At 43.7% G+C, this 27351-nt stretch overlaps 1 pseudogene; it reads left to right on the top strand.

Annotated features, from left to right (window-relative positions):
• The window catches only part of LOC140468664 (NACHT, LRR and PYD domains-containing protein 3-like), a 540472-nt pseudogene that overhangs the window by 110627 nt on the left and 402494 nt on the right, over positions 1–27351 (top strand).

Raw genomic sequence — 27351 nt, 5'->3', positions numbered from 1 at the left:
CCCTCGCCTTTCCAAATAAGTGTAAATTATGTCTGTCAGGATCCCCTCCAAACACTTGCCCAACACCAGGGTCAGGCTGATTGGTCTATAGTTCCTTGGCTTAATAAACAATCCATTTTTTTTTCCAATTTATCATTTCAGTTGCATCAAACTGTAATCTTTTGCTATAAAGTATGTGCCTTATGATCTATACTCCACAACCACCTGATGAAGAAGCAGCTCTCTGAAAACTGGTGCTACCAAATAAACCTGTTGGACTATAACTTGGTGTTGAATTATTTCTGACAGCCTCACAATGATCTGAGTGATGCAAAGACGCAAGGGGCTGCATGGCGACATCACCCCAAGATGGCCACCCCCATGGAGAAGGACTGACAAGCAGGAAACGGGAGAAGTCAAGCGGTGACTGGGGCCAGGGCCAGGAGGGGAGCCAGAGCAGCTCCCTCTGGCAGCCCGGAGGAGGAATCAGCAGGTCCTGTCTGAATGAAGCTCTATTTCCTTTTAGAGAAATTACCCACTGGGTCACTTTATTCTCCTTTCACCATCCTGTAACAAGGCAGCATCTACTTCCTGAAATATCAACATGAATTATTTCAATACTAAACTACAGGAAAAGTGGAACTGTTAGGAGCTTCAGAAGGTTGAAAACATTCCACATGATTGTCCAGAGGGTACAGGGATGTGAAAGTTAGGTGGGTTAGTTACGTTCGGAAATTTGTGATATGAACCCATTTAACTGATTTCAACTACATCACCGTCCGGTTTGAAGCCATCTCCAGATGTCACTTCCCTGCTTCACTCTTCAAGGTTATGGTTGAAGAAATATGGGCAGCAATCTCGGGTGTTATTTCCAAATGCCTTACCTTAATGGTTCTGGAACCCTCTGGACACAGTTCTCCAGCCCAGTGTTCCTGTTCTGGTCTAACCTACCTTGATGCACTTCTTTGATCAAGGGAAAATGACTACTTCAATGCCAACTCATGAGATGCTCTCTTAGATTAAGTTTCCGCACAGACCATCACCACCACAGGTTTATATTCAATTTGGAATAAGTTACAAAGAGGGCTCTGTTTGGGTGGAACGTTTGTGCAGTGGTTCGTGTTGCTGCCTCACAGCGCAAGGAACTCGGTTTCAATTCCAGCTACAGACTGAATAGGGTTTGCACATTCTCCTTATTTCAATGTGGGTTTCATCCCACAATCCAAAGATGTGCAGATTAGATGAATTAGCCAGGCTAAATTGCCTGATGTGTTCATGAGTAAAGGTTAAATGTAAAGTCGGAGGACAGGGGAATGGATCTGGGTGGGATACTCTTCGGAGGGTCGGTGTGGACTTGTTGGGCAGAATGGTGTGATTCCACTCTGTAGGTATTCTTTCAAGTGTGTACATAATATACAATGGATTGAATTATCAACGTCAGTTATGTTTATTAGTATGTGGAAGTGCATTGGCGTACATTAATCATCTTATACTACTTCGACAGTTCTATAATTTTCATTGCTATCATTTTGCTCCTAATATAATGGTAAAGCATCTTTTTTGTCGACCTTACCCATTAATGATTTAACTTCGCTCCCTTGAACATTCTGAGTTTAAAAAAAAATCACATCGCCATTTAGATTTTCCATAAAGCTTCCTACCGTTTTCATTTTTTGTAATAATCAGTATCTTTATTTAACTGTTTCGTTTTATCCTGCATGCTTGGGGTGCATATTGAGTCGAGATCTGGATATAGAATGATTTCTGGTGTTGACTCGTGTACTCAGTGTCTCTAAATTCTCGTTTTTTGGAATCGTCAAATGATTTTTCAGTATTTTTTCTTCAAATATCTGCATCCAGTCCTAATTCGTCAGATTATCTCACAGATTCTTGAGTTGTTGACACCAATCATCAGAATGTTACTCTTGTTCTCTTTGCTTTGTTGCATGTTTGTGCTAAATGTGAGTGTGCTGATGTCACTGGCTCAACAATAGTCTCGTTCCCTGACCATTCATCCACAAGCCCTGCTTCATTTCAGGAGATGAACTCTAGAATTCTTGTTGTAGTTGTGTTCGCCGAACTGGGAAATTGTGTTGCAATTGTTTCGTCCCCTGTCTAGGTGACATCCTCAGCGCTTGAAAGCGTCCTGTGAAGTGCTTCTGTGATGTTTCCTCGGGAATTTACAGTGGTTCGTCTCTGCTGCTTCCGGTTGTCAGGTCCAGCTGTCCGCTGAAGTGGCCGGTATATTGGGTCCAGGTCGATATGTTTGTTGATAGAATCTGTGGATGAGTGCCATGCCTCTAGGAATTCTCTAGCTGTTCTCTATTTGGCTTACCCTACAATAGTAGTGTTGTCCCAGTCGAATTCATGTTGCTTGTCATCTGCGTGTGTGGCTACCAAGGATAGCTGGTTGTCTTGTTTCGTGGCTATTTAGTGTTCATGGATACGGATCGTTAGCTGTCTTCCTGTTTGTCCTATGTAGTGTTTTGTGCAGTCCTTCCATGGGATTTTGTACACTTCATTGGTTTTGCTCATGCTGGGTATCGGGTCCTTCGTTCTGGTGAGTTGTTGTCTGAGAGTGGCTGTTGGTTTGTGTGCTGTTATGAGTCCTAGTGGTCGCCGTAGTCTGGCTGTCAGTTCGGAAATGCTCCTGATTTATGGTAGTGTGGCTAATTCTTTGTGTTGCGGCATGTCCTCATTCCGTTGTCTTTCCGTTAGGCATCTGTTGATGAAATTGCGCGATTATCCGTTTTTGGCGAATACATTGTATAGGTGTTCTTCTTCTTCTTTTTGCAGTTCTGGTGTGCTGCAGTGTGTTGTGGCCCTTTTGAATAGTGTCTTGATGCAACTTCGTTTGTGTGTGTAGGGGTGGTTGCTTTCATAATTCAGGACTTGGTCTGTGTGTGTGGCTTTCTTATATACCTTTGTGCTGAATTCTCTGTTCAGTGTTCTCTGTACCATCACGTCTCGGATTGGGAGTTGGTTGTCCTTTTCTTCCTCTCTCGTGAATCGGATTCCTGTGAGTGTGGCGTTGATGATCCGGTGTGTGTTCTCTATTTCTGTGTTTTTAATGATTACAAAGGTGTCATCCACATATCTGACCCAGAGTTTGGGTTGAACTTGCGGTAAAACTGTTTGTTCTAACCTTTGCATTACTGCTGCTACGAGTCCAGACATCGGTGAGCCGATGGGTGTTCCATTGATTTGTTCGTATATCTGGTTGTTGAATGTGAAGTGTGTTGTGAGGCACAGGTCCAGTAGTTTAAGTATGCCGTCTTTGTTGATAGGTTCAACATCCTGTTGTCTGTTCTGTATGTCGAGCAGGTTAAAACAATAACTGCAGATGCTGGAAACCAAATTCTGGATTAGTGGTGCTGGAAGAGATCAGCAGTTCAGGCAGCATCCAACGAGCAGCGAAATTGACGTTTCGGGCAAAAGCCCTTCATCAGGAATAAAGGCAGTGAGCCAGAAAAGTGGAGAGATAAGCAGGAGGAGGGTGGGGGTGGGGAGAGAGTAGCAAAGAGTACAATGGGTGAGTGGGGAGTAGATGAAGGTGATAGGTCAGGGAGGGTAGGGTGGAGTGGATAGGTGGAAAAGGAGCTAGGCAGGTCGGACATGTCCGGACAAGTCAAGGGGACAGTGCTGAACTGGAAGTTTGAAACTAGGATTTGGTGGGGGAAGGGGAAATGAGGAAGCCGTTGAAGTACACATTGATGCCCTGGGGTTGAAGTGTTCCAAGGCGGAAGATGAGGCGTTCTTCCTCCAGGCATCTTGTGGTGAGGGAACGGCAGTGAAGGAGGCCCAGGACCTCCATGTCCTCGGCAGAGTGGGAGGGGGAGTTGAAATGATGGGCCACGGGGCGGTTTGGTTGATTGGTGCGGGTGTCTCGGAGATGTTCCCTAAAGCGCTCTGCTAGGAGGTGTCCAGTCTCCCCAATGTAGAGGAGACCACATCGGGAGCAACGGATACAATAAATGATATTAGTGGATGTGCAAGTAAAACTTTTATGGATGTGGAAGGCTCCTTTAGGGCCTTGGATAGAGGTGAGGGAGGAGGTGTGGGCAAAGGTTTTACAGTTCCTGCGGTGGCAGGGGAAAGTGCCAGAATGTGAGGGTGGGTGGTAGGGGGGTGTGGACCTGACCAGGTAGTCACGGAGGGAACGGTCTTTGCAGAAGGCGGAAAGGGGTGGGGAGGGAAATATATCCCTCGTGGTGGGGTCTGTTTGGAGGTGGCGGAAATGTCGGCGAATGATTTGTTTTATGCAAAGGTTTGTTGGGTGGGAGCCTTCCACATTATGGTACAGAGAATACCGAACGGAGAATTCAGCACAAAGGTATACAGGAAAGCCACACACACAGACCAAGTCCTGAACTATGAAAGCAACCACCTAAACACACACAAATGAAGTTGTATCAAGACACTATTCAAACGGCCACAACACACTGCAACATACCAGAACTGCAAAAAGAGGAAGAAGAACACTGATACAACATATTCGCCAAAAACGGATAATCGCGCAATTTCATCAACAGATGCCGAAGGGAAAGACAATGGAACGAGGACATGCCGCAACCCAAAGGACTAGCCACACTACCATAAATCAGGAGCATTTCCGAACTGACAGCCAGACTGCTGCGACCACTAGGACTCATAACAGCACACAAACCAACAGTCACGCTCAGACAACAACTCACCAGAACGAAGGACGCGATACCCAGCATGAGCAAAACTAATGTAGTGCACAAAATCCCATGGAAGGACTGCACAAAACACTACATAGGACAAACAGGAAGACAGCTAACGATCCGCATCCATAAACACCAACGAGCCAAGAAACGACACGACCAGCGATCCTTAGTAGCCACACACGCAAATGACAAGCAACATGAATTCGACTGGGCAACACTACTATTATGAGGCAACGCAAACAGAGAACAGCCAGGGAATTCCTAGAGGCATGGCACTCATCCACAGATTCTATCAACAAACACATCGACCTGGACCCAATATATTGGCCACTGCAGCGGACAGCTGGACCTGACAACCGGAAGCGGCAGAGACAAGCCACTACAAATGCCGGAGGAAACATCACAGAAGCGCTTCACAGGAGGGTCCCACGCACTGAGGAGGTCACCTAGACAGGGGACGATCCATTTGTAACACAAATTCCCAGCTCGGCAAACACAACCACAACAACGAGCACCCGAGCTACAAATCTTCGCACAAACTTTGATCTAGAATTCTTCTCTGTCTCATTGGGCTATTACTAAAAAATGTGAGTGAAACGTAACTCAAAAGTATTTGAGAGCTGAAATCCCCAACTCCTCCTGCTCTATTGTTTTAACATTCGGAAATATCTTACATTTGCTTTTCTGTTTTCCTCAGAGCATTTGTTTGTCGACAGTAAACTACTAGCAGTGAAGCTGTCAACTTTTTTTAAAGTTCACAGCTGAACCCTTATCGCCTCACTGGTTGATTTGTTTCGTGTACCAGCGAGGGCCCTGTCAACCAGCGTCCAGGTGGGGGAGCTTCAGTTAAGGATAAAGGAGCTCATGTGGGATACACCGGGGTGGAAGTTGACATCATCAGAAGAGATGGAGATGGAGTAACAGGGCGAATGACGTGGAGTCCTCATAGGGAGCAGAATTTGAGGATGTGTATTCGAGATAACTGAGAGTTGGTGGATATGTAAAGGATATTGATGTAACATCAAGGAAGGGAAAAATCAGAAAAGGATCAGTTGGCCATGAGAGAAGGAAAGAAATTAGAATCAAATTAATGCTTTTCTTTCTGATTCTGGGAAAAGTAGGAAAAGCAACAATTGTATCACCAGTACATTGGGGAAAAAGCTGTAGATGGATCCCCAAAAAGAACTGGACCAAAGACTGTTCCACAAACCGCAGAAAACAGCCAGATACACCTGGGACCTGTGTTGGTAGTCAAAGCCACAGCTTTGAATGGGAGTGGTGAGACATGTTAAATAATAAAATTTATGAATGAGCTCAACCAAGTTACAAAGATACTTCATTTGGAGATAAAATGTTGGAAAAGGGTAGGAGAGATAGGGTTTATAATCACCTTGACAGGAATAAGTTGATTAGGGACAGTCAACATGGTTTTGTGAAGGGTAGATCGTGCCTCAAAAACCTTATTGAGTCCTTTCAGAAGGTGGCCAAACAGGCAGATGAGGTTAAAGTGGTAGATGTTGTGTATATGGGTTTCAGTAAAACTCTTGATAAGGTTCCCCATGGAAGGCTATTGCGCAAAATACAGAGGCATGGATTGAGAGTGATTTAGCGGTTTGGATCAGAAATTGTCGAGTTGAAAGAAGACATAAGGTAATGGTTGATGTGAAATGTTTGTCCTGGAGTTCAGTTAGTAGTAGAGTCCCCCAAGAATCTGTTTTGGGTCCACTGCTGTTTATCATCTTTATAATTGACCTGAATGAGGGCAAAAAGATGGGTAAGCAAATTTGCAGATTACACAGAGATCAGTGGAGTTGTGGATAGTGATGATGGATGCTGTAGGTTACAGAGGGACATAGATAAGGTGCTGTTGGGCTGAGAGGTGGCAAATGTAGTTTAATGCGGAAAAGTGTGAGGCGATTTATTTGGAAGGAGTAACAGGAATGCAGAGTACTGGGCGAATGGTACGATTCTTTGTAGTGTGGATGAGCAGAGAGATCCCGGTGTCCAGGTACATAGGACCATGAATGTTTCCACCCAGGTTGATAAGGTTGTTAAGAAGGCATATGGTGTTTCAGTTTTTATTGGTAGAGGGATTGAGTTCTGGAACCACGAGGTCATGCTGCAGCTGTACAAAACTCTGGTGCAACTGCACTTTGAGAATTTTGGACAGTTCTGGTCACCACATTATAGGAAGGATTTGGAAGTTTTGGAAAGAGTTCAGGGGAAATTTACGAGGATATTGTCTGATATGGAGTGAAGGTCTTACGAAGAAAGGCTGAATGATACAAGGCTCCTTTCATTGGAGAAAAGAAGGTTGAGAGGTAACTTAATTGAGACATATAAGATAATCCGAGGGTAAGATAGGTTGCCCAGTGAGAGCAGCGGATTGTGGTGTCTAGCACAAAGGGGAATACCTTTAAGTTGAGGGGTGTTAGATGTAGGAAAGATTTCCAAGGCAGATTCTTAACTCAGAAAGTTGTAGGGGCATGGAAGGCACTGCCTGCAACAGTCCTCGACTCGCCAACTCAAAGGGCATTTAAATAATCATTGGATGTACATATGGATGAGAATGGAATAGTGTAGGTTAGATGGGCTTCAGATTGTTTACACAGGCCGGCGGTACGCCGAGGGCCGAAGGGCCTGTACTGCACTGTAACGTTCCATGTTCCATGCTCAGCCTGGCCAAAGTGGATGGTGGTGGATGGGGTGACTGTTCAGGTCTCTGTTTGCGGAAGAAACAGAGAGACTTCACACCATCCTGATGGGAGATGGATGTGAAGACAGGAAGGACTTGGGGAGGGGCATTGGGAATGCGATATTTGGAAGGAGGTTAAGGTGAGGGTGATAGGCCGGAGAGGGGGCGGGGGTGGAGAGGTCGGGAAGAAGATTGCAGGTCAAGAAGGCAGTGCTGAGTCTGAGGGTTGGGACTGAGATAAGGTGGGGGGAGGGGAAATGCGGAAGCTCGAGAAATCTGCATTCATCTCTTGTTGTTGGAGGGTTCCGAGGCGGAAGATGAGGCGCTTTTCCTCCAGGCGTCGTGTTGCCACGGTCTGGCGATGGAGAAGGCCAAGGACCTGCATGTCTTTGGCGGAGTGGGAGAGGGAGTTAAAGTGTTCAGCCACGGGGCGGTTGGGTTGATTGGTGCGGGTGTCCCAGAGGTGTTCTCTGAACCAATCTGCAATAGGTGGCCTGGCTCCCCAATGTAGAGGAAGCCTACATAGAGGGGGGAGGTATGGGCGAAAGTTTTGTATTTCTTCCAAATTCCTTCACCTCCGTTGCATCTGCTCCCAGGAGGACCAATTCCAATACCAAACATCCCAGATGGCCTCCTTCATCAAAGACCGCAATTTCCCCTCAGACGTGGTTGATGATGCTCTCCACCACATCTGCTCCACTTCACCCTCCTCCGCCCTTGAACCCCGCCTCACCAATCGCAACCAGGACAGAACTCCACTGGTCCTCACCTACCACCCCACCAACCTCCAGATACATCGTATCATCCTTCGTCATTTCTGCCACCTCCAAACGGACCTCACCACCAAGGATATATTTCCCTCCCCACCCCTGTCAGCGTTCCAGAAAGACCACTCCCTCTGTCACTCCCCCGTCAGGTCCGCACCTCCCACCAACCCAACCTCCACTCCTGGCACCTTCCCCTGCAACCACAAGAAATGCAAAACCTGCGCCCACACCTCCCGTCCTCACTTCCCTCCAAGGCCCCAAGGGATCCTTCCATATCCGTCACAAATCCACCTGCACCTCCATGCACATCATTTACTGCATCCGATGCACCTGATGTGGCCTCCTCTATATTGGGGAGACAGGCCGCCTACTTGCGGAACGTTTCAGAGAACACCTCTGGGACACCCGCACCAATCAACCCAACCACCCTTTGGCCAAACAATTTAATTCCCTCTCCCACTCCGCCAAGGACATGCAGGTCGTTGGACTCCTCCATCGCCAGACCATGGCATTACGACGCCTGGAGGAAGAGCGAATAATCTTCCACCTAGGAACCCTCCAACCACAAGGGATGAATGCAGATTTCTCCAGCTTACTCATTTCCCCTCCCCCCACCTTATCTGAGTCCCAACCCTCAGACACAGCACTGCCTTCTTGACCTACAATCTTCTTCCTGACCTCTCCGCCCCCACCCCCTCTCCGGCCTATTACCCTCACCTTAACCTTCTTCCACCTATCACATTCCCGACGCCCCTCCCCCAAGACCCTCCTCCCTACCTTTTATCTTATCCTGCTTGGCACACCTTCCTCATTCCTGAAGAAGGACTTATGCCCGGAACGTCGATTCTCCAGCTCCTTGGATGCTGCCTGACCTGCTGCGCAATGTTTACAGCTGGAAAGTGAGGGTTTGAAGTCCTGGCAGCGAGCCTATTCCCATAGTACAGGTGATGGGAAAGCATCTCAGACAGAGTGTCCTCAGCCTGCTCCTGACCCAGGTCTCATTCCCCACATCCTTCCGATCAGTGCTTTCCATCTCATACCCTTAATCTAACAGTTATCAATCTCTGTCAGTTAAAATCTAGTTACAGATTCAGTGCTGGTTACAGAACACACACTTGCTGCAATGACAATTTGTTGGAACAGGCATTATGTTTTATTCCTCTGAAACACTAACACTGACCAATCTTGGATCACGAGCGGTATATTTACATCAGAGATACAAGGATTGAGCAAATATCAGGATTATAGGAAGTCTTTCCTGCTTTTAGCAGCAGAGGTTTTATGATCTGCTGTATGGACTATCCATGCCCTGATAGTGCTGTCTGAAAAAGCTTCACCGCTCAGAAACCTCTCAAGGAAAACTCAGCCAGCGCTGCTCTCTCTCAGTGCCTCGTCATGACTACAATGTGATGGAACTGAGCATTCGGCAATTTGCTGAATTCCCTTGCAGATATGGTCACTCCTTCCCATCCAAACACACACTTCCACACTCACACATACACAGACGCACACACGCACACACCCACACCAAAAGATGCACACACGGACACATACCCCCAGCCACATACACCCATACACACACCCACAGACACACGCACCCATACCAAAAGACACACACGCACCCACACCCCCAACACACACACAGCCACAGACACACAGAAACACACATGCACAGATGCACACACCCACAGACACACACACACAGACATTTTTGCGCACCTGCACACACAGATATACACACACAGACAAACAGACACAGACACGTGCGCACACATATACACATGCACACACAGATCCGTGTGTGCACATGCACCCATAGACAGACACAGACGCACATATGCACGCACAGGCATACGCACTCGCACGCACACACAGACGCACATGTGCACACAGACATACACACACAGCCGACACACACACATTTTCAAGCACACATACACACAAGCACGCAGACACACACACGCAGACACACATATGCACACACAGAGACACCCATATGCATGCACATGCACACAGATGCACACACTCACGCAGATGCAGATGCACATGTGCGTGTGTGAACACACACATATAGACACTCGAAATCCAAGTGAAATTATTTTCCATGTATTTACACACCAAATTATTTATAAATTTGCCTGAACGTTTTTAGCAATCAAATTCTTGGCTGTGTGTCAAATGTTATATGCAGACGTATTTCATCAATTAATTAAGGGGACCTGGCCTCAATGGCTGGACCAGAGTTTATTGCCCTTGATAATGTGGTGGGAGTTGATTTCCTCTGCCCCTGCAGCCCTGACAGTGTAGGAGCAATCAGTCGGTGGTGTGAAAGGGGAGGGGGAGGGGGAGAGGGATTGTCCACGATTTTGAATGAGGGACACCGAAGGAATCAACCTAGTTCCAGACGGCTGCTTTAGACTCAAAGAGATGTTCAGCACAGAATCAGACCCATCGGTCCAACTGATGAGTTCCGAACAGATATCACAACCCAATCTAGTCCCACCTGCCAGCACCTGGCCCATATCCCTCTCAACACTTCCTATTCATACACCCATCCAGATGCCTATCAGATGTTTTAATTGTATCAGCCTCCACCACTTCCTCTGGCAGCTCATTCCACACACGTACCACTCTCTGAGTGGAAACGTTGCCTCTTTTATATCTCTTTCCTCTCGCACTAAAAATATGCCCTCTAATTCAGGACTCCCCTAAGCCTGGGAATAGCCTTTTCATTGTGATGGGGGAGTCCAGAATTAGAGTGCATAGGTTTAGCTATTCTCTCTCTCACAGAGAGAGAGAGAGAGAGAGAGAGAGAGAGAGAGAGAAAAAACTGGTGTGAGTTTAACCTGAGGATCATCTCACCTCTCAACATCTCACACCAGCCGTCCAACCCAACTGCGCTGATGGACCTCTGCAGCAGTGTGGCTGGACGGCTGGTTTGTGACATAAAGTGGATACCAACAGCGCAGGTTCACCTCCCACACTGGCTGAGATCACCATGAAAATCCCACTTTCTCAACTACACCCCTCCCCTGGAGCACAGTGATCCACAGATTAAAATAATATCCTGTCATGTCTCATTGATGAGAAAGCAGCTCTATGGTCCACTAGGACTATGGGCATTTTACTGACGAAAAAAAAATCCAAGTCAGGATGTTGAGTGGTTTGGAAGGGAATATACAGGTGGTGGTGTTCCCAATCACTACTGCCCTTGTCTTTAGGATAGCCGTGATCTTGGATTTGGAAGATGCTTTCTAAGGTGCACTGGTGAATATCTGCAGAATGTGTTGTCAACGAGACACAATGCTGCTGATGAACACCAGCATGTTTATAGATGTGGTGCCAAAAAAATTGATTATCTAGTGTTAAAAAAACAAAGTGCTGGAGAAACTCAGTAGGCATGATATAACTGTGAAGAGAGAAAGAGAATGAATGTCTCTGGTGGAATTAATAACTTCTCTCTAGAAATGTTCTGCGGAAGAGTTATATTGATTTCAAAAGTTTAACGCTTTATTTCTCTCCACAGATGCTGCCAGGTTTGCTGAAATTCTCCAGCAGTTTATGTTTCCAGGTTAGATTTCAAGTGTTCGAAGCATAGTGGTTTTATATGACTGCTTGCTCATGCTGGTATCCCATTTGGTGAGGGTTGTTGGGTATACACGTGTCCAGACAAGTGGGGAGTAGTCCATCACTTTCCTGATGAGTGCCATGTAGATAGTGAAGAGACTTGCAGTGTCACACAATGCTTTCGCCACTGCAGTGTTCTTACCCTCTGACCTGTGTGTGTAGTAACAGTATTAATATTGTAAGTCCAGTTCATTTTCAGCTCAATAGTAACTCCCAGGTTGTTAATCGTAGGGGATTCAGTGTCAGCAAAGCCACTGAATGTAAAGAGGCATTAGTTAGATGATCTCTTATTGGAGATGGTAATTGCTTGGCATTTGTGGGGCACAAACATTAATTGCCACTTGTCAGTACAGAGCTGGAATTTGACAGGATCATGCTGCATTGTAACATGGAGTATCTGGGTAGTTATGAATGCTGCCAAACATTGTGCGTTTATCAGTGAACATTGTGACTTATGACACTATGATTGAAAGAAGGTCAGTCACTAAAGGTAGTTAGGCCTAGGTCACAATATTCATGAACTTATGCAGGCAGGCTTTGGAGCTTAGATGGCTGACCACTAACCCGAATCAATTTCTGTGGGTTTGGAGTCACTTGTAATCAAATCAGATCATGTCAGCGGTTTACTTTCCCTGAAGTGCATTAGAGTACCTGGTAGGTTTTTACAACAACTGGCAACAATTCACGCTCAACATGAGAGTCATAAGTCCACATATTTAATGGAATCGTTCTGTCATCTGTCATTGATCAGATTTGACCGAGGTCATCATACTTCTGAAGTGTCTGAACATCACGCAACTCAATGGCTGGCTTCCTGACTGAATTAGAAACCAACTATGTTGCATATTTCTGTTGTAAATACAAAGTAATGTTGGGTGCAATGTTAATTTGCTTCTCTTTGGTTTCTGGCAAATGCGAATACAGATGGAGGAAGTGGGGTCTCTCAGCTGCATTAACCTGTGTTTCCTATGAATAATGGTGAGACAGTCCAGTTTGCTTCGATTGAGATGGGTGAGTGTACTTACTCAGTGGGAAGTTTGAAGAAAGTATGGATGAGCAGAGGGAATTGTTTTCCCATGGAGAGGCAGATGTTAAGTAGAAAGGCAGAAAAATAATTGACACGTGTGTGATATGCTTGTGTCTGTGCACACACGTGTAATATGTGCATGTGTAAAATACCTGATATAATCTACCACATTGTGATAGTTTTGTTAAGAACTTTTTTCGATCACTTACCTTCAAAGGACTTTGGAATGTGCTCATATGAAATGTTGGAATTGAAAACCAGAAATTAGGGAGTACATGTTTCCACGCATCAGTTAGGATGGGAACAACACTGGGGAGAAATAATGTGAAAAACAAAACAACAATCTCAGTGTCAGTCTCTATTGAGTAGATTTGTGGATGATGCGAAAAGGTATTGTAGGTTTAGTGAGCTTAAATAGGACAAACCCCAAGGTCTGGAGGAATTGTAACCAAAGAGACTAGGGAGAACTCTGTCCCACACTTTTAATTCCTCTCTGCTCACTGGGGAAATGCCAGAGGACTGGAGGGCAGCTGATGTTTCTCCACTTGTGATTGTCACATTGGTGCCTGGGAAACTATTGGAGGAAGTGCCGAAGGAGAGAATGAATTTTCAGAGGCAAGACTTGACCATGTATAATCAGCACAGCTCTGTCAGAGGGGAGGGGGGAATTCCTCACAAATCCGGTGGAGGTTTAAGAGGAGGTGATCAAGTCTGTAGATGAGGGTAGGGAATTGATCTGGTTTGTATGGATTTACCAAAGCCTTTAACAAGGCCCCACATGGCAGATTGACAATTAAAATAAAAACACATGTCTTCCAGAGTAAATTGGCTGGTTGACTCCAAGACTGCTGCAGTTAGAGGAGGCAGGTCGTGTTGGTAGAAGGCTGTGTAAGTGGAAACTGGCGTCCAGTGGTGGACCACAGGAATTAGTGCTGGGTCACTTATTGGTTATAATAATCATAAATGATATTGATGTGTACGTGTGTGCATGTATATTGGGGGGAGGGAGCAGGAAAGATGGTTGGCGATGATAAGTAAATTTGCAGATGATACAAATATTCCCTGTGTGTTTGGCAGTGAGGAAAATCGTCTTAGGTTGTGGGCAGAAATAGTCAGATTGATCGGATAGGTGAGAAGGACAGAATAGTGGCAGATGGAATTTAACCCGAATAAATTGAACTCATGACTTCGGCAGAAGTTACAAGACAAGGCAGTACGCAATGAATGGTAGCACACTGGGAACATCAAAGGACCTAATCAATCTTGAGGTGCTTCTCAAAAAAAATCCCTGAAGGTAGCAAGATGGGTTAATAGAGGCGTTAAGAAGGCACTTCGCGGAGGCATTTATTATAAGAGCGTAAGGTCCTGTTGGAGCAGTACAGGATTTTCGTTTGGCCGCAGTTGGAGTATTCTGTGTGCTTCTGGTCACTGTACCATAGGGAGGATGAGATCGCATTGCAGGGAGTGCAAAGATGATTCAGGAGAATGTTGTTTAGGCTGCAGCAATTTAGCTGTCAAAGGGGAGGCTGGATAAGCTGGGGTTGCAGTAGTTAGAACAGATATCAGCGAATATAAGGCTGTGAGGGGTGTGGACAAGGTGAACAGAAAACAGGCGTTTCCCCTTAACCGAGGGGCCAATAACATGGTTGCATGCTTTTGAGTTGAAAGGCAGGATGTTTAGGGAAGGACATGAGGAAAACTCTTTTCACCAAGAGGATGGTCGGGGCCTGCAATGCACTGACTGGGAGGGTAGTTCAGGCGAGAAACCCCATCACCTTAAAAAAGAACTTGCGCAAGTACTTGAAATGTCATAACATTCAAGGCCATGGCCCAGTGCTGGGAAGTGGGACTGATGGAGATTTAGTGTAGTTTTAGCATGATGGGCCAAAGGGCCCCTTCTGTTCTATGGGATTCTATCATTCAGTAATTCTGAAATGAAGGTGCAGAATCACTTTCTAGTTTGTTCCATTTTTTTGAGGAAACATTTCCTAGTGTAGGATCCAGCTGTTGTTGTGGTCAGGATCAATTCAGGTTCTGTATAACAGTGCTCATTCCCAGATAGAATTTCCGAAATGTGCTGTAAAACTGAATTAAGAAGGAACGCAGTGGGATGACAGTGTGGAGTAGAACAGCTCTCAAGGAGCTCAACAATATGATGGATTAATTAATTTAACAACATCAGCAAAATGAAGGGCTTCACCGAAAAGAATATCAGAAGATATTTGGTTATTGATGAGACTGGTAGTGAGAGAGATAATATTTCAAGTATTGCTGTTTCAAGAAAAGTTGCAAGTAACATTTGTCCCCGAATAGGATCAGATTGATCCAGTCTTTGAGGGAATCAAATGCAGATTAAATTTCAATGATATCATACCATTAAAATAAGTCTGTTGTCCTAATCTGTTTGTTTGAAATTATACTTAAGAAAAGACGTAATCACAGATTCCCAGTGGAGATACTACACAATATAAAATAAAGTCTCTGGAACTGGGTCAGCTCCAACTCCGAAAGAAATCTCCAATTCTGACAGATTGACAGCAGCAGGAAAAGACAGGTTGTTTCGCAAACAACACAATGCATCCGACAAGGGAAATGGTCGCTAAAGTATATTACACCATCCTTGCTATTGTTGGTGTTCCTGGTAAGTCTTGTTACAATTTAGCTTGTATAATCCCTGCATTATATCAGATTCCTTTCCGCTCTCTGACTGATAATTATTTTATTACCATTTAGAAAAGCAAATCCCGATGCCAAACAATAGTGTTCTCACTGAGTTTAAAGCAAATAGTTTGCAAATCGAAAACTCCTCAGTAACGTGTAGCATTGTCTGTTTCTCTTTACTGTGTAGAATGGGTTTACAATGAGGCCACACTGATGGAGTTCGGCTGAGCACTGGCCATGGTTGGTCCAGAAAGTGTTTAGCAAGACCACTCTCTCTCTGTGGGATTTCAGTGCCTGCTATTGGTCAGATGGGTTTCGTAACAACCCGCCTGTCAGTGATACCTGGTGTTTCCCATTCCTTGATGTGAAGTGATTGTGTTGGTGGGCCTTGCTCGGGCAGCTCGCTCCAAATGGGAGCCTAGATCCAACAGGTGGGCAATGGAGGGTTGAGCAGGTCATTATGGAGTGATAGGCAAAGGGCAGATGACCTTGATGATCTTGTATGCTTCCCTTAATCAGTGGATGTTGGGGGAAATAATTTTGTGAGGGCAGATAATCAAGTTAATATGACTTCCAAATGTGTGATAGAAATGCACGTAGTTAACATCTCTAAACTAACTCTGTGTGTAAGTCCTCAACTGAGAAAGGAAAATCTGTATCTGGGATTCAGACACACTCGACATTACCCAATGATTGATTCAAATGCTGTGTACTGTTTCTCCAGATCTCCAGGAATCACTCTGAATGAAGCTATTACTGATTGTGGAATTGTACTGAATGGGGAATAACCTGTTATTATTGTTGCCTCATGGTGCTGGGAGAATGTGTCATTGTAGAATTGTACACAGTGTGTGAAACTGGTCAGATATGAACTTCTGACCCAGTGTTGTTGCTTTTCTCAGGTATCTGTAATTGCAGCATTGCTGTAAGTGTGTAACATGAACGGGGGGATATCCATGACCTCAATTGTAAATATTGTTGGGAATATCTTTCAGTGGAGAGCTGTATTAAATGTATTTCAATAACCTGAAGGTAACATCCGATTCCCGTGGCAATGTGATGCAGTGAGCTGCTTTCTGTAAAATTCTAAGTGGGTCTAGGTTCTTAGCCAAAGGAGAACAGTGGGCCCAGCCTCCAAATGTTACTGGGAACAGCTGTCAAAATACAATTACACTGAGTATGAGTTACCAACAAGAGGGAAACAATTCAGCCCAGTGATCTTGCAAAAGAAGGAGAATCTCTGATGATAGAATTTAACTCATGAGGAACTGAATGAAAGGGAAGATTTGAATGCAGTTGTAACTAGGACCATAATTTGACTGAAACCTTGTGATGCTTCTTTTACATGACCTATTTTATTTCTAATCTGTTCACTGATGGAGCCGTCAATGAAGATTGGAAACACAATGGAGTATAAGTGGAAAAAATCTTTGGTTGAATATGTTTGATACTCATTTTGCAAAGTGAAGGGTTTTATTGGGGTTAAATAGGTATGACAGAATAACAGAACAATGACGTGAATTCAATCAATTGTTTCATAGACATATAATGTTTCCTTAAATAGTATTTTTGGGATTGGTTAATCTTCCAGCAATGTTAGGTAGGCTGTGGGACATGACTACTCTCATTCATTATCTCGACGTTAAGAAGGGCTAATTGCCAGTATTCCACCTCTGAATCGGATCAGATCAATCATTTGTGAAACTATGATCTTTCATCTATGCACAGTTAATGTTACATTGATCACTGCTTTATGATACATGCTCTCCTTGGGAGGAAGAGGATTTGATGAGGGCCGTGCTACAATCAGTTTTAAGGCAGTCTAGACAATTAAAATTGATTCATCAAATAACTGCCTAGTACCTGCAATATTATGACTTTGGTGAATAATTGTATTGAAAAGCATTACAGAGAATAAACAGTACAGAATACAGAACGTGATACATTAAATACGGAAACTGTGAATGAGACTTTGACCTAATTCGATTTTACCCACCATCTGTACACATTATGTCACTAACAGAGCTTACAAAGCCATTTTCAGAACTGTGAGCTTTTGTATGATTATGACAACCAGTCGGACTCTGCCAGGTGTCCAATCTCAATCATACATTGCACAGTTTTGTTCCCTCGCATTTTACATTCCAAAACAGCCACGTTCATCCAACATGTGATAAACTCAGGATAGTCTTGCATTTACAGAAACAGTTATTACTTGTTCCTCAATTATATTTGCCTACTTTTATACTTATGCTTTATTGACTGAAAAGAAACATTTGGCTCTTTTATTATGGACACATATTCAAAACAGCGAGCCTTCAAAGAACTGAACTCAATGAGATTAAGCTTGTTTCGGTATCCATCCTGAATTCAGGACTGGATGGTTATGAAGCTCAAACATCTCAGCCATGGGACATCTCTGTAGGAATTCTTCAGGACCGTGTCCCAGACCCTAGAATAAAAAATGCCTAATTTCTGCCCTTCCCTCCATCATCATTTCTGAGGTAAAGAGGTTTGCACATGGTCGTGCAATATGCAGCTCCATTTACAACTCCTTAGATAATGCAGAGATCTGTGTCCATATAAAGTGTGATAATATCGATCTTGGGCTGACAATTGGAAAGGAACATTCACGTCCCACAAGCACCAAGTAACGACTGTCTCAAAAAGTGAGAATCTATCAATCTCCCATTGGCTTACTATGACGTTACCATCACCGTGTGCATGACCTGGGCCACCCATTGACAAGAGAATGAACTGGTCTGGCCATCAAAGTGCTGAATGTCAGACACCCTGATTGCTGTGGAACTTCCGCTGACTGCCTCCCTCTCCAATCCATGTCCTCCATCCAGAAAGCCGATCTTAGGGAAGGGATGGAATGCCCTCCTCGTATCTGGCTGAGTGCAACATTCACAGAGCTCCTCATTGTGCAGTACAAACAACCAATCACCACATTCAGTCCTCACACTCTTCACCAATGCATGACCAGAAATGGATACCACATACAAGATGCAAACTAGGAATACCTCAACTCTCTTTCAAAAGCACCACATAAACACACGGCCCATTATCAAGGGCTGCAGGTGAACAGAAACACTGTCACATGCAAGTTCCCTCTTAAAACAGATTTCATTCCAATTTGGAAATACAGTACATGTTTGTATCATCACTGTCGCTGTGTAACATTTCTGCAATTTCTCTCCCAAAACACTGGAATTTCCTGCACTCCAGGCATTACAGATATTCAAAAAGGCAGATCTCCAACAGCATAAAAATGGTGATTAGAACCTGGCAATCAACAGTGGACTGGCTAAAGCTTACATTTCATGAGCACATTTAAAAATGATTGTGATAACCATCTCTTCAAGAAGGCATCTCTGAACCCAAAAGGGGTTTGTGTTCCTGTACAGCACAGAACAGGAGAAATATACTAAATGGAAGATTAGATGATTGGTGCTGAGGTCTTGCTGAATTCAGGGCATCCGTTATCCCAGAGGACAGTCCATGGCATGTCTTAATTGGCTGATTTCAATGACTTTCCAAAATCTCAAAGCCAAGAGACAGACCCTTTTGCATGAGTTATCTGTGCTGGGACCTGGTCTATGTGTTGGTGTTCCCTACTCCAGAACACTGTGATGAATCAAGTGAAGGATCTCTTATCTTCAAATGTGGTTCAGTTTTGGACGTTGCATATTAATGACAATCAACTCAGAGTTGGAATATTCATTCAATGGGATGCTGTAGAAAGAGGAGGAGTTGTCTATACTGGTGAGTTAGCTGTGTGTCGGGGAGCTCCATTTTCTGTTATTCATTTAATGGATGTCAGAGTCCCCAGGTTCACATGCTTTTGGAGTCACTTGTCAGCCAGGCCATGGTGAGATGTAAGATTATCTTCTCAAAGAGACGTTTGTAAAGAAGATGTTTGTTTCTCATGGCAGTTGACAACAGTTTAATGGTTACCATTAGACTGTTAAGTCCAGATTTTTATTGAATGCAGATTTCATTGTCTGCCATAGCAGACATGGAGCCGAGGAGCAGGAGAATCGACGTTTAAGGCAAGATCCCTTCATCAGGAATGAGGCCTCAAGCCTCTCAACTCTGATCTCCAGCATCTGCAGTCCTCACTTTCTCATATTAGACACTGAACCCAGCTCCCAGAACATGACCCAAGTCTCTGAATTAATAATGTCATATGATAAGTCCACTTGGCCATCACCTCCCGTAATGCTTGGCATTGGATTGAATGCTCAGAAGCAGCCTCTGATACCAAGCAATAGTACAATGAATGGCTCTGCCAGAACAAGCTGGGGTAGAATTCTGCTGACCTCCATGGAGAGTGCTGCTTTAACCATGGGGATTACTCACCCCAGGTTTTGCTCTGAACCTGGGAGAAGGATCTCTGTTCACAAGGAGAGCTGCCGGAGCCTGGACGTCAGGCAGGAAGCTTTGCTTCACCTCATGATTTCCAAACTGGAAATTTGCAATGACCAAAGCTGCATCAATTCAGATTTTACTTGAGTGGGGGCTGTGGTGGACAATCCTTAACATTGTGGGGGGAGTCCATACCAAATATTACCATTCTTCTGATTGTAGGGGGTATCCAACCTGGGACATGGTGGATGGATTCCCTGCTGAAATCTTCCATGTTTCAGATTGCCATTATGTTCAATCCTTTAGAAGTGTGTGTGTGTGTGTGTGTGGGGGGGGGGGGGGGCGGCGAGGGGGTGAGGGGGGTAGGTAGGGGAGTGGTACTGGGAAAGTTAGCAGTTCAATACCCTATCATTTCTTCATTCGCATTGTAGAGTGCATCCATTCCTGAACACTGGAAGTATTCGCTGCCCTGTACCACAGTTGTGCAGTGTGGATGTGCAGTACTGGAAGCAGTCTGAGTTGTGGAGACTCCACAACCGAGTGCACGAATTTTGTAATCGATGTCTCTGTTTGATGTCTCCCATTCTTCATTGATCCCGGGTGGTTTTGTTTGGATGTTGTGATCTTATGAACAACACCAGCCAGTCAGAGTAAGCTGAAAAGCAGAAGAAATGAATTATTGACTGCTCCAAAAATATTGAGTACATAATCATGTTTCTTAAAGTCCTGTGAACCTCATGTGATTACCTACATTTTAATAAAGTGAAAATAATTCATTTGACAGTGACAACTGTAATGGTTCAGGCAATATGACATACGTTTTTGTGTTAAAACCATCCGGCGCAGAGAATATTTGATCAGTAACTTCATGTCTTTTCTTTTTCTTTCTTTGTCTTTAAGTTAATCTAGCAGCGATTGCATTCTTAGCTGGGGACAAGAGTAGTCTTTCAACATGCATCACTCGCTATCTGATCGCGATGGCCATGTCTGATCTACTGTTTATTATTTTTGAGGTCATACTTAGTCGCTTTGCTGACTATTATTATCCACGGTGTTTCCTGGACCTGACTCCTGTTTGTAGTGTAAACTCGGTCCTGACTGACTTCACAGTTGATTGTTCTGTCTGGTTCACTGTCGCTTTTTCTTTTGATCGATTTGTCGCCATTTGTTTTCATCAGATGAAATCTCACTATTGCACAGAGAAAACTGCGAAGAGAGTTCTGGCAACAATTTGTATTTTCTTTTCTGTAAAGAACATTCCCAACTATTTTCGACTTGTACCTGGAAGGATCATCAATAATGTTGCATGGTATTGTTATACCAGTTCCAATTACTTTAATGATCATTTGTGGTTGAGTTTTAAATATATTGAATCATTTATAACACCACTTCTTCCATTCATTTTGATTCTCTTTCTCAATGTTCTGACGGTCAGACACATCTTCGAGTCCAACAAGGCGCGTAAGGGACTGAGGGGTCAGAAAAAAACAGAGAATGACCCAGAGATAGAGAGCAGAAAGAACTCTGTGATTTTACTGTTTGCTATATCTGCCAGCTTCATACTGCTCTGGTTGGTGTATATTATATATTTATATAATATCAGTTATTACGTGAATGATTTTCACATCTTTGAAGAAGTTGCATATATGCTGCGGAATCTCAGTTGCTGCACCAATGCAGTGATTTATGTGGTGACACAGAAAAACTTCAGAGACCAGTTAAAGTATGCAGTGAAATATCCAGTTATAAAAATAATCCAATTGGTGAATAAATCCAAGTAACTGAGAGTCAATATGAGATGCAGCAGATAATGGAATGAGGAGTTCACGCGAGGAATGGCCCAAAAGGAGAAGGAGGAGCAGCAACATGACAACACTCCCTTTCAAATAGGCAAGGACTGATAAAAATGTAATCAAAAGAGGAATTAAGCGTGCAAAATAAAGACTCATTCCCAGCAGTCAGTTCACAGCAATTAACCCAGATACATTTTTAAAAAGACCTGGAGGAAAGGACCATTGTTCACTGCAGGGTGAACAGCAATGTCAGGCTCCTGTTCATTCTTCCTCATGGAATTCTCTGATCCACACATCTCAACAAAAGTAAATAAAAGATAAGTTTCAACTCCAACTTTTGATTACAAATGTATTTTCAGCAAAACCTTGTTGAGTTCCACTCAGCTCCCCCCACTCCCCCCCATCCTGATGCTGATATCACACTTTGTTCTAATTTTTCCACCAATCAGCTGAAGTGTTGATGGGGAATCCAACGCCCAATCAGAGGGCTCGGGGGTCGGATGGATCTGAAGCTCGGGAATAGGATGTGGCAGATGAGCCAATATCCTCCGTGCTTCTTTGAAAAGGTTTTGTGCCTTTCACTGACTCCACTCAGCTCAGTGGGAACTGACTCTGGGTGAAGCCTGTTGGCTTGTGGCTTCATAATGGAGCCAGGCATCAGTTCAATCTGCATCATCACCAATGTGATTTTCCATATGTAACACAGTTCCTAAACCCAGCCCTCTGCCTCACAGCTCATCATCGGGTAACAGCCACTGTTACCTCTGGCCCTTGTATTCCCGCGCCATATCAGTCCAACATATCAGATTGTAAACTCAATACATTTACTTTGTCCAAATTTCTTCCAACGTCCTGCTTTGCTTTTTCAACAAATTCCATTTCGTGACCATCCACTGACCACATTGACCTACACAGGCATGTTGTCCTCCAAATTCTCAGGTTGACATTCTCACTCGTCTGTACAAAATATTTCAAAGCCACCCATTGATTTATTTGTTTTCTTGGTCGGGTGTAAATCATGTATTGTAAAATCTGTATGAAAGTGTTAATGTTCTGTTGTTGTGTAATATTACTAGCTGGTGTGATAGTCAAAGAAATGACGGATTTCGTAGAATTAAGCCATTGAGTCAAAGAGACGTACAGCACGGAAATAGACCCTTTGATCCAACCCGTCCATGCCGACCAGTTATCCTAACATAATCTAGTCCCATTTGCCAGCACTTGGCTCATATCCCTCTAAACCCTTCTTCTTCATACACGAGCACATCTAGAAGCGTTTTAAATGATGGAACTGTTTCAGCCTCCATCACGTCCTCTGGCAGCTCATTCCATACACACACCATCCTCTGCATGAAAAAGTTGCCCCTGTATTCCCTTTTACATTTTTCCCCTCTCATCCTAAACCTTTGCCCTCTAGTTATGATCTCCCCCACCCGAGAGAAAGTGCCTTATATATTCATCCTATCTATGCCCCTCATGAATTTATAAACATCTATAACGTCACCCCTCAACCTCGTACACTCCAGGGAAAACTTCCCCTTTATTCAGTCCGTCCGTGCAGCTCAAATGCCCCAACCATGGCAACATCTTTGAAAATCTTTTCTGAATCCTTTCAAGTTACAGAACATCCTTCCGATAGGAAGGGGACGAGAATTGCAGACAATATTCCAAAAGTGGGCTAACCAAAAGCCTGTACAGCCGCAACATGACCTCCCTACTCCTACACTCAATATTCTGATTCATAAAAGAAGGCATTCCAAATGTCCTCTTGACTATCCTATCTACCTGTGACTCCATGTTCAAGGAACTTTGAACCTGCACTCCAAGGTCTCTTTGTTCCGCCACACTCCCGAGGACCTTTCCATTAAGTGGAGAGGTCTTTCTCTGATGTGCCTTTCCATAATGCAGCACTTCACATTTATTGAAATTAATCTCCACTCCTCAGCCCATTGGGCCATCTGATTCACATCCAGTTGTGCTTCTTTGCTGTCCACTATATCTCTAATTTTGGCGTCGTCTGCAAGCATACTAACTACAGCTCCAAAGAACAGTCTCATTCCTGATGGAGGGCTTTTGCCTGAAACATAGATTCTCCAGCTCCTTGGATGCTGCCTGACCTGCTGTGCTTTTCCATCACCACACTCTTGACTCCAGTGTTCACATCTAAATCATTCAACGACAAAGAGAAATGGCAGGGAAGAATACCAGAAACAACACTAACTCAATCAGTGTGAATAATCCTGCATGACTGAGTTGTGTTCGCTTCTGGACTCCCTCTCTCAGTCCTTCTGATTACCCAGCTCCTTCTCTGAATTAAAATACTCCTTAAAATTTACCTCCTGGAACAAGTTATTGCCAAATGAGTTAATATCACCTTCAGTGGATCTACACCAACTTTATATAAGTTGATATAATAAATGTCTTTTTAAGTACGTTTTCAGAGGCATAGAATTGTATGGCATGGAAACAGGCCCTTCGATCCAACTCATACACCCCAGCCAGACATCCTGATGTAATATGATGCCATTTGCCAGCCTTAGGCGTATATCACTCGAAACCGTATTTTATTCAGATACCCATCCAGATGCCTTTTAAATGCTGTAATTGTACCAGCATCTACCAATTCCTCTGGCAGTTCATTCCATACACGTAAAACACTCCATGTGAGGAAGTTGCCCCTCAGGTTCATTTTACGCCTTTCCTCTCTCACCTTAAATCTGTGCTGTCTACCTTTGGACTCCTCTCCACTAGAAAAGTATCGTGTTTATTCACCCTATACCTTACGATTTATTAAGGGATTCATAATCCCTTATGATTTTAGAAACCTCTGTAAGGTCACCCCTCAGCCTTTGATGCACCAGTGAATGCGGCCCCAGCCTGTTAAGCCTTTCCCTGTACCTCAAACCCTCCAATCCCAACAACATCCTTGTCAATCTTTCTGAAACATTTTAAGTTTGACAACATCTTTCCAATAACAGGGAGACCAGAATTGAACGCATTTATCCAAATTAAACTCCATCTGCCACTCTTAAGCCCATTGGCCCAACGGCCCATCTGATCAAGATCCCATTGTAATCTGCCATAACCTTCTTCACCCTCCAGCCCTTCGGTACTTCACCTGCGTTTGGAGATGACACAAGATTTTCTATTAGGGGCCGTGCAATTTCCTCCCCAGAAGTGCCTCCAATGATTTGGGATAGTATTGATCAGATGCTACCTTTATGTTTTCTAAGACCCCGAGCTCGTCTTCTTTTGTCATGTGAACTGTTATCAAACATCAATTTTTATTTCCCTGAGATATCAAAAACCCATGTGTTTCTCAACAAATGCAACGGATGCAAAATATTCATTTAATATCTGTCCCACCTCCTCAACTTCAATGCAAATAAAACCTCACTGATTAAAAGAGGGGACTCCTCTCTCTCAATTGCTCTCTTGCTCTTAATGGATTTGTAGAATATTTTTTAAAGAAAATCTTTAACCTTATCTGGGAATGGTATTTCATCCCATCCTGGCCTTCCCGACTTGCTCCTTAAGATTACTAATATATGCTTTAAACTCGTCAAGAGATTCAGTTGATCCCAATTGTCTGTATCTAACATGTGATTCCTTCTTTATTCTTGACAACAACTTGAATTACTGTGTTCATCCATTGTTTCCTAATCTTACCAGCCTTGCCTTTCACTCTAACAGGAACATTTTGCTCCTGAACTCTCATTATTACACGAATGAAGGGCTCCCACTTGTGAACAGTTTATTCCAATCAACTTTTCAAAGTTCAGTTTTATATTCTTAAAATGTGTCTTGCTCCAATTAAGAGCTTTAACTTTTGTGTTGGACTTATCCATTTGCATAACTGTTTTAACACTGATAGTATCATGATCACTCGTGCCAAAGTGTTCCCCTACTAACACTTCAGTCACTTGCCTTGCTTTATTTCCAAAAAGCTGCTGCAGTAGCTCAGTGTTTCACACTGTTGCCTCAAAGTAGGAGAGACCCACGTTTGATCCTCCCCTGCAGTGACGGAGCTTCCTTGGGTTTGCACATGCTCCCAGTGTCTGTGTGGGTTTCCTCCAGATGCTCTGGTTCTCTTCCACAATCCAAAGATGTGCAAGTTAGGTTGGTTGGCCATTGTAACACAGAGTCCAGGGATGTGCAGATTAGGTTGGTTGGCCATTACACCATACTATCCAGGAATGTGCAGATTAGGTGTGCTACCCGATGGGAAATAAAGGATAGGGGTATTGGTCCAGGTGGGATCCTCTTCCAAGGTTTAGTGTGGATTTGTGAGGCTGAATGATCTGTTTCAACACCATAGGGATCTAAGACTTTCAAGTTTTGCTCCTTCTCCAACTGGAACATCAAAGTATTGAGAAAGAAAATTTTCTTGAACACATTTCAGAAACTCTTCATGATCCAAATCTTTAACACTGTGGCAGTCCCAGTCACCGTTCAGAAAATTAAAATCCCCTCCATTTACAACATTATTATTCTTACATATATTTGAGAGCTCTAAGTATTTGCTTCTTAATTTCCTTCTGACTTTTGGGAATGCCTATTGTCTCATCCCATGAATATGATCGTCGATTTTCACCAAATGGTCCCTCAATAATGGCTACGCTAAGTACAGTAGGAATGATTTCCCGAATCAAAAATGCGACTCCCCCGACTCTCTTGCCTCTCTTCCTATCCTTCCCATAACATCTAAAACCTGGAACATTGAGCAGCCTGTCCTTTCCTGCCGACAGCCAGCTTTTTGTAATCACTACAACAGCCCCGGCCCATGTTCCCATACATGGCCTGAGTTCATTGGCCAGATCTGTAAGATCTCTTGCACTGAAATAAATTTGGTTTAATTTGTCGAATTATTTGGTTCTCTGACTTGCTTCTGTCTGGTTTTTTTTGTAATTAACTTGCTCTTTTCTGATTCTGAGCCTCTCTCATCTTTCTTTCTATTTTCACTGTTATTAGGAAGGCCCAGTCCTGTAAGAAAGGGGGAATGTGTTGTTTTCGCAGTTTGGCAAAAAGGTAGTGATAATAAGCTTAAGTATAGTGCTCATAAATCGAGTGTAAAGGGCAGTTACAGAGAATGATTAAATCAGCAAGCTTCTAAGAAAAACAAGCATGTCTGTGTGCAGAAAAGGGGAACAGCGGAAAACCATTAGCTCAGCAAGCAGTAGGGAAGTGTATCTTTATCTTTAGTGTATTATTGATGATAATTGGGATCTAACTTTAGTGCATAATTATTCGATCAAATAATTTATTTCATCATGATAGTTTAAATAATTTAGTCTCAGCAAAATAGCTGAGATAGTTGAAACGCATAAACTAGGCAAGAAAAGACACATCGTTAAAATGTATATTCAGGATTGGAAGATGTTACAAGCAAATAGATAAAGTGAAAAGAACATCAAGATCCAAATTGTGGTGACCCTCCCCTCTGTAAGTGCTGACATAAGAGATTTGGCCACTCTCATCTCTCTTTCTATTTTCACTGTTATTTAGGAAGGGCCAGCGCCATCTCTAAAAGTTTAAGGTTCTCGAAATAGAACTATTAGGTCTCACAACCAGGATATCGGTCCCTTTCCTGTTCAGGTGAAACCCACCTTTCTTGAACAGGTCTTTTCTGTCCCAGACGATATCCCAGATGATCCGTGAAACACAATCCCAGCACATTGCACCAGCTCTTCAGCCATTGATTTATCTGTCCTCTCCTTTTATTCCTTCGCTCATCAAAACTTGG

Source organism: Chiloscyllium punctatum, chromosome 47, assembly GCF_047496795.1.
Source record: "Chiloscyllium punctatum isolate Juve2018m chromosome 47, sChiPun1.3, whole genome shotgun sequence".
In the NCBI taxonomy this organism is placed as follows: domain Eukaryota; kingdom Metazoa; phylum Chordata; class Chondrichthyes; order Orectolobiformes; family Hemiscylliidae; genus Chiloscyllium; species Chiloscyllium punctatum.
The sequence above is the reverse complement of the archived record's forward strand: the minus strand, read 5'-3'. Positions and strand labels throughout refer to the sequence as shown.